The 8,296-nt window shown below is 45.9% G+C and overlaps 1 pseudogene; it reads right to left on the reverse strand.

Moving 5' to 3' along the window:
• Positions 1-3,335: 3,335 nt before the first annotated feature.
• The window catches only part of LOC135560095 (cytohesin-4-like), a 16,923-nt pseudogene continuing 11,962 nt past the window's right edge, over positions 3,336-8,296 (reverse strand).

The following is an 8,296-nucleotide window of genomic DNA, read 5'->3' on the forward strand; positions in this document are numbered from 1 at the left end:
TGTGTATGTGTACTCCCAGGTTGTGTATGTGTACTCCCAGGTTGTGTATGTGTACTCCCAGGTTCTGTATGTGTACTCCCAGGTTCTGTTGTGTATCCCAGGTTCTGTATGTGTCCCAGGTTCTCCCAGGTTGTGTATGTGTACTCCCAGGTTCTGTACCACCCCATGTTCTGTGTGTACTCCCAGGTTCCCAGGTTCTGTATGTGTACTCCCAGGTTCCCAGGTTACTCCCAGGTTCTGTATGTGTACTCCCAGGTTCTGTGTGTGTACCCAGGTTCTGTTGTGTATGTGTACTCCCAGGTTCTGTATATGTACTCCCAGGTTGTGTATGTGTACTCCCAGGTTCTGTATGTGTACTCCCAGGTTACTCCCAGGTTGTGTATGTGTACTCCCAGGTTCTGTATGTGTACTCCCCAGGTTGTGTATGTGTACTCCCAGGTTGTGTATGTGTACTCCCAGGTTCTGTATGTGTACTCCCAGGTTGTGTATGTGTACTCCCAGGTTGTGTATGTGTACTCCCAGGTTCTGTATGTGTACTCCCAGGTTCTGTATGTGTACTCCCAGGTTCTGTATGTGTACTCCTGGTTGTGTATGTGTACTCCCAGTACTCCCAGGTTCTGTATGTGTACTCCCAGGTTGTGTATATGTACTCCCAGGTTGTGTATGTGTACTCCCAGGTTCTGTATGTGTACTCCCAGGTTGTGTATGTGTACTCCCAGGTTGTGTATGTGTACTCCCTCCCAGGTTGTGTTGTGTACTCCCATGTGTACTCCCAGGTTCTGTTGTGTACTCCCAGGTTCTGTATGTGTACTCCCAGGTTCTGTATGTGTACTCCCAGGTTGTGTATGTGTACTCCCAGGTTCTGTATGTGTACTCCCAGGTTGTGTATGTGTACTCCCAGGTTGTGTATGTGTACTCCCAGGTTGTGTATATGTACTCCCAGGTTCTGTATATGTACTCCCAGGTTGTGTATGTGTACTCCCAGGTTCTGTATGTGTACTCCCAGGTTCTGTATGTGTACTCCCAGGTTGTGTATATGTACTCCCAGGTTGTGTATGTGTACTCCCAGGTTGTGTATGTGTACTCCCAGGTTTCTGTACTCCCAGGTGCTGTATGTACTCCCAGGTTGTGTATATGTACTCCCAGGTTCTGTATGTGTACTCCCAGGTTGTGTATATGTACTCCCAGGTTGTGTATGTGTACTCCCAGGTTATGTATATGTACTCCCAGGTTGTGTATGTGTACTCCCAGGTTGTGTATGTGTACTCCCAGGTTGTGTATGTGTACTCCCAGGTTGTGTATGTGTACTCCCAGGTTCTGTATGTGTACTCCCAGGTTGTGTATGTGTACTCCCAGGTTGTGTATGTGTACTCCCAGGTTGTGTATATGTACTCCCAGGTTCTCCCAGGTTGTGTATATGTACTCCCAGGTTGTGTATGTGTACTCCCAGGTTCTGTATGTGTACTCCCAGGTTGTGTATGTGTACTCCCAGGTTGTGTATGTGTACTCCCAGGTTCTGTATGTGTACTCCCAGGTTGTGTACTCCCAGGTTGTGTATGTGTACTCCCAGGTTGTGTATGTGTACTCCCAGGTTCTGTATGTGTACTCCCAGGTTCTGTATGTGTACTCCCAGGTTGTGTATATGTACTCCCAGGTTCTGTATGTGTACTCCCAGGTTGTGTATATGTACTCCCAGGTTGTGTATGTGTACTCCCAGGTTATGTATAAGTACTCCCAGGTTGTGTATGTGTACTCCCAGGTTGTGTATGTGTACTCCCAGGTTGTGTATGTGTACTCCCAGGTTGTGTATGTACTCCCAGGTTCTGTATGTGTACTCCCAGGTTGTGTATGTGTACTCCCAGGTTCTGTATGTGTACTCCCAGGTTCTGTATGTGTACTCCCAGGTTGTGTATGTGTACTCCCAGGTTCTGTATGTGTACTCCCAGGTTGTGTATGTGTACTCCCAGGTTGTGTATGTGTACTCCCAGGTTCTGTATGTGTACTCCCAGGTTCTGTATATGTACTCCCAGGTTCTGTATATGTACTCCCAGGTTGTGTATGTGTACTCCCATGTTCTGTGTGTACTCCCAGGTTCTGTATGTGTACTCCCAGGTTCTGTATATCTACTCCCAGGTTCTGTATGTGTACTCCCAGGTTCTGTATATGTATTCCCAGGTTCTGTATATGTACTCCCAGGTTCTGTATGTGTACTCCCAGGTTCTGTGTGTGTACTCCCAGGTTCTGTATGTGTACTCCCAGGTTCTGTATGTGTACTCCCAGGTTCTGTATGTGTACTCCCAGGTTCTGTATATGTATTCCCAGGTTCTGTATATGTACTCCCAGGTTATGTATATGTACTCCCAGGTTGTGTATGTGTACTCCCAGGTTGTGTATGTGTACTCCCAGGTTGTGTATGTGTACTCCCAGGTTGTGTATGTGTACTCCCAGGTTGTGTATGTGTACTCCCAGGTTGTGTATGTGTACTCCCAGGTTGTGTATGTGTACTCCCAGGTTCTGTATGTGTACTCCCTGGTTGTGTATGTGTACTCCCAGGTTCTGTATGTGTACTCCCAGGTTGTGTATGTGTACTCCCAGGTTGTGTATGTGTACTCCCAGGTTGTGTATGTGCACTCCCAGGTTCTGTATGTGTACTCCCAGGTTGTGTATATGTACTCCCAGGTTGTGTATATGTACTCCCAGGTTGTGTATGTGTACTCCCATGTTCTGTGTGTACTCCCAGGTTCTGTATGTGTACTCCCAGGTTCTGTATATCTACTCCCAGGTTCTGTATGTGTACTCCCAGGTTCTGTATATGTATTCCCAGGTTCTGTATATGTACTCCCAGGTTCTGTATGTGTACTCCCAGGTTCTGTGTGTGTACTCCCAGGTTGTGTATGTGTACTCCCAGGTTCTGTATGTGTACTCCCAGGTTCTGTATGTGTACTCCCAGGTTCTGTATGTGTACTCCCAGGTTCTGTATATGTATTCCCAGGTTCTGTATATGTACTCCCAGGTTCTGTATGTGTACTCCCAGGTTCTGTGTGTGTACTCCCAGGTTCTGTATGTGTACTCCCAGGTTCTGTGTGTGTACTCCCAGGTTCTGTGTGTGTACTCCCAGGTTCTGTGTGTGTACTCCCAGGTTCTGTGCGTGTTTGGTGCTTGTGTGGCATGACGGTGACAGAAGAGTTGTTTGTGTGTTTGTATGCTGTCTCTATTCACCTCTGTGATATAAATACTGTGTTGACTTCCTGGTGAGATGTGATGGTTTCTCTCTCTAACCAATGCAGTCTCATCTATAGACATAGTGCACAGAACAGATACAATAACCAGGCGACTCAGAGATCCTCTCCACAGTATTAGCATACAGAGACAAATACATTTCAGTCATTTAACAGAGACCCTTATCCAGAGCAATCTACAGGAGCATTATGGGTCATGCGCCTTGCTCAAGGGCACATCAACAGTTTTTCACTTAGGAGGCTCGGGGATTCGAACCAGCGGCCTCGTGGCTACTGGCCCAATACTGCCGCCCCCAGTACAGTTGGCGAAGCCAGCAACGATCGAGGTGGTATCTATTAGCATGATGTACATCCAGTACATAGAACAGGTATGATAAACCAGACACAGAGGTCTTATAACAGCATCTTAAATGGCACCCTGTTCCCTATTTAGTGCACCACTTTTGACCAGGGTCCATAAGGCTCTGGTGGAAAGTAGTGCACTGTATAGAGAATAGGGCACCATTTGGGACACAATCAAAGAGTCATACAAGGACAGTAGGTGGAATCAGCCATGCTTGAGGTCGTATCTATCTGCAGTATGTACATGAGAAACCGCTCTCTTGGCTTCGCTTCTGTCACCACCTCAACACACAGTATGTACAGGTCACGTTGACAGCTGTTGACAATGACAGTATTTCATCTCACAGGGTAAGAAGGAAGTCCTTTGGCACGGTGGGGGTTGAAAAGGAGAAGTTCCTCTTCCAGACAGTACACAGTTCCACCTGTTCCATCCAGATTAAAGTCCAAATCAGTCCCCAGCAGTCTTCTCAGGAACTCTTCTTGCAACAAAACTAATTATCCCTCAATTCTCATTATGACAAAAGTTCATTTCTAATTCCTTTTTAAGGTAGAAGGTCCTCATTCTCACTGTTGAAAGTGTCCAGGTTCCCAATGCTTAGTCAGTTCAACTGAACCTGAACCTAAGTCTATTGATTGTACTATTTGCTGCAGGGTTCCACCTCCCTCTGTGATGCAGTACTGTGATTGATCCACAGGGGTGCTGTCCTGTCTCAGTCTTGGGGAGCCTGGTTGATCACCTTCTTCTTACGCACCGACACCAGGTCATAGAAGGGGTCCTTGGTGATGCTGGCTCTATAATGTGAGATATCAGGATGGTGGGTTGTTAATGGTGTGGTGATTGCGTGTGTAGCCTCTAAAAGCCCAGCCTAGGCAACATAGAGGAACTACAGTACGTCACTGCCTAGGTCACTGCTCTACCGCTTAAATCAAATACTAAATCATAGTTGGTAAGATGGAGACCACAGAGGTTCTTTTTAACGAGTGTCAAACTACCTTCACTAAAACCACTGCAAAGGTTTTGCCTGCAAACTTTGGTTTTGAATCGCGACGTTCTGGAATGTCTGCCTCCTGATTGGTCGGGAGACCCTAGTCACTGTGTTGTCTATCTATCTGTGTGTGTGTGTGTGTGTGTGTGTGTGGTGGAACTGGGAGGAGCTATAGGAGGATGGGCTCATTGTAATGGCTGGAATGGAATCAATTGAACGGTATCAAACACATCACAACACATGGGAACCACACCTTGACTCCGTTCCATATATGCCATTCCAGCCAATACCATGAGCGCGTCCTCCTATAGCTCCTCCCGCCAGCCTCCACTGGCGTGTGTATTCTCCTGTAGCTCCTCCCACCAGTGTGTTCTTCCATGCGTAGTACCTGATGCTCTCTATCCATGTGTCTCGTTCCTCAGCGGTAGCGGCACAGATCATGTACGACTGGTGTTTCCTCCACCACTCTGCCGTCTGTCTCTGTCTTACACGCCTTGATCTTCTGACCCCTGCTGTTGGGGTTATACAGCTCCAGACAGTACTGAGGAACACAGAGAGACAGACAGGAGCAATCAAGTCAATCACACGGAAGGATAAGTAAGGGTGAGTAGTGCGCTCTCACTCTTTCACACACACACACACACACTGAAGGATGAGTGTCTAAGGGTATTGTATTCTTACCGGTTTTGCAGAGCATACACCACCTCTCTCACACAAAGGTTCTCCAGAGGGATGATGCCTCTGGGCTCCTTGTCCTGTAGAGAGATGAGGATAGAGGAAGGTGTTTAGAGAGGAAGGGATGATGTCTCTGGGCTCCTTGTCCTGTAGAGAGAGGTGAGGGTAGAGGAAGGTGTTTAGAGAGGGAGGGATGATGTCTCTGGGCTCCTTGTCCTGTAGAGAGAGGTGAGGATAGAGGAAGGAGTTTAGAGTGGGAGGGATGATGTCTCTGGGCTCCTTGTCCTGTAGAGAGAGGTGAGGTTAGAGGAAGGTGTTTAGAGAGGGAGGGATGATGTCTCTGGGCTCCTTGTCCTGTAGAGAGGTGAGGTTAGAGGAAGGTGTTTAGAGAGGGAGGGATGGATGGAGGGAGGGACCAAGGAAGGAGGGGTGTGGAGGGATATAACCGATGCAGAGGGAATGTTTTCATTGGACGGGGAAGAGTTGGAGGGATATAACCGATGCAGAGGGAATGTTTTCATTGGGCGGGGAAGAGATGGAGGGATATAACCGATGCAGAGGGAATGTTTTCATTGGGCGGGGAAGAGATGGAGGGATATAACCGATGCAGAGGGAATGTTTTCATTGGGCGGGAAGAGATGGAGGGATATAACCGATGCAGAGGGAATGTTTTCATTGGGCGGGGAAGAGATGGAGGGATATAACCGATGCAGAGGGAATGTTTTCATTGGACGGGGAAGAGATGGAGGGATATAACCGATGCAGAGGGAATGTTTTCATTGGGCGGGGAAGAGATGGAGGGATATAACCGATGCAGAGGGAATGTTTTCATTGGGCGGGGAAGAGATGGAGGGATATAACCGATGCAGAGGGAATGTTTTCATTGGACGGGGAGGAGAGATGGAGGGATATAACCGATGCAGAGGGAATGTTTTCATTGGACGGGGAAGAGATGGAGGGAATGTTTTCATTGGACGGGGAAGAGAGATGGAGGGATGAAAATTAATAGGGAAGTTGGAAAGGAAGGAAGGAGAAGGTGATGAGAGATGTAGATGAACTTAAAGGAGGAATGGAGAGGTATTGAAAGGGGTCAGTGAGATGGAGAGAGGGATGGACATAGAGGAGTAGACAGGTAGGAGAGACTTACAGTGGTGTACTCAAAGTAGTAGACTTACAGTGGTGTACTCAAAGTAGTAGAGACTTACAGTGGTGTACTCAAAGTAGTAGAGACTTACAGTGGTGTACTCAAAGTAGTAGAGACTTACAGTGGTGTACTCAAAGTAGCAGAGACTTACAGTGGTGTACTCAAAGTAGTAGAGACTTACAGTGGTGTACTCAAAGTAGTAGAGACGTACAGTGGTGTACTCAAAATAGCAGAGACTTACAGTGGTGTACTCAAAATAGCAGAGACGTACAGTGGTGTTCTCAAAGTAGCAGAGACTTACAGTGGTGTACTCAAAGTAGTAGAGACTTACAGTGGTGTACTCAAAATAGCAGAGACGTACAGTGGTGTTCTCAAAATAGCAGAGACGTACAGTGGTGTACTCAAAGTAGTAGAGACTTACAGTGGTGTTCTCAAAGTAGTAGAGACTTACAGTGGTGTACTCAAAGTAGTAGACTTACAGTGGTGTTCTCAAAGTAGTAGAGACTTACAGTGGTGTACTCAAAGTAGTAGAGACTTACAGTGGTGTACTCAAAATAGTAGACTTACAGTGGTGTACTCAAAGTAGTAGACTTACAGTGGTGTACTCAAAGTAGTAGACTTACAGTGGTGTACTCAAAGTAGTAGACTTACAGTGGTGTACTCAAAGTAGTAGACTTACAGTGGTGTACTCAAAGTAGTAGACTTACAGTGGTGTACTAAAATAGTAGACTTACAGTGGTGTACTCAAAATAGTAGACTTAGTGGTGTACTCAAAGAGTAGACTTACAGTGGTGTACTCAAAGTAGTAGACTTACAGTGGTGTACTCAAAGTAGTAGACTTACAGTGGTGTACTCAAAGTAGTAGACTTACAGTGGTGTACTCAAAATAGCAGAGACTTACAATGGTGTACTCAAAATACACGACAGTGGTGTTCTCAAAGTAGCAGAGACTTACAGTGGTGTACTCAAAGTAGTAGAGACTTACAGTGGTGTTCTCAAAATAGTAGACTTACAGTGGTGTACTCAAAGTAGTAGACTTACAGTGGTGTTCTCAAAGTAGCAGAGACTTACAGTGGTGTACTCAAAGTAGTAGAGACTTACAGTGGTGTACTCAAAGTAGAAGAGACTTACAGTGGTGTACTCAAAGTAGCAGAGACTTACAGTGGTGTACTCAAAGTAGTAGAGACTTACAGTGGTGTACTCAAAGTAGTAGACTTACAGTGGTGTACTCAAAGTAGTAGAGACTTACAGTGGTGTACTCAAAGTAGTAGAGACTTACAGTGGTGTACTCAAAGTAGTAGACTTACAGTGGTGTACTCAAAGTAGTAGAGACTTACAGTGGTGTACTCAAAGTAGCAGAGACTTACAGTGGTGTACTCAAAGTAGTAGAGACTTACAGTGGTGTACTCAAAATAGCAGAGACTTACAGTGGTGTACTCAAAGTAGCAGAGACTTACAGTGGTGTACTCAAAGTAGTAGAGACATACAGTGGTGTACTCAAAGTAGCAGAGACTTACAGTGGTGTACTCAAAGTAGTAGACTTACAGTGGTGTACTCAAAGTAGTAGAGACTTACAGTGGTGTTCTCAAAGTAGTAGAGACTTACAGTGGTGTACTCAAAGTAGCAGAGACTTACAGTGGTGTACTCAAAGTAGTAGAGACTTACAGTGGTGTACTCAAAGTAGTAGAGACTTACAGTGGTGTACTCAAAGTAGTAGAGACTTACAGTGGTGTACTCAAAGTAGTAGACTTACAGTGGTGTACTCAAAGTAGTAGAGACTTACAGTGGTGTACTCAAAGTAGTAGAGACTTACAGTGGTGTACTCAAAGTAGTAGACTTGCAGTGGTGTACTCAAAGTAGTAGAGACTTACAGTGGTGTACTCAAAGTAGCAGAGACTTACAGTGGTGTA

Source organism: Oncorhynchus nerka, linkage group LG15 (genome assembly GCF_034236695.1).
Source record: "Oncorhynchus nerka isolate Pitt River linkage group LG15, Oner_Uvic_2.0, whole genome shotgun sequence".
In the NCBI taxonomy this organism is placed as follows: Eukaryota; Metazoa; Chordata; class Actinopteri; order Salmoniformes; family Salmonidae; genus Oncorhynchus; species Oncorhynchus nerka.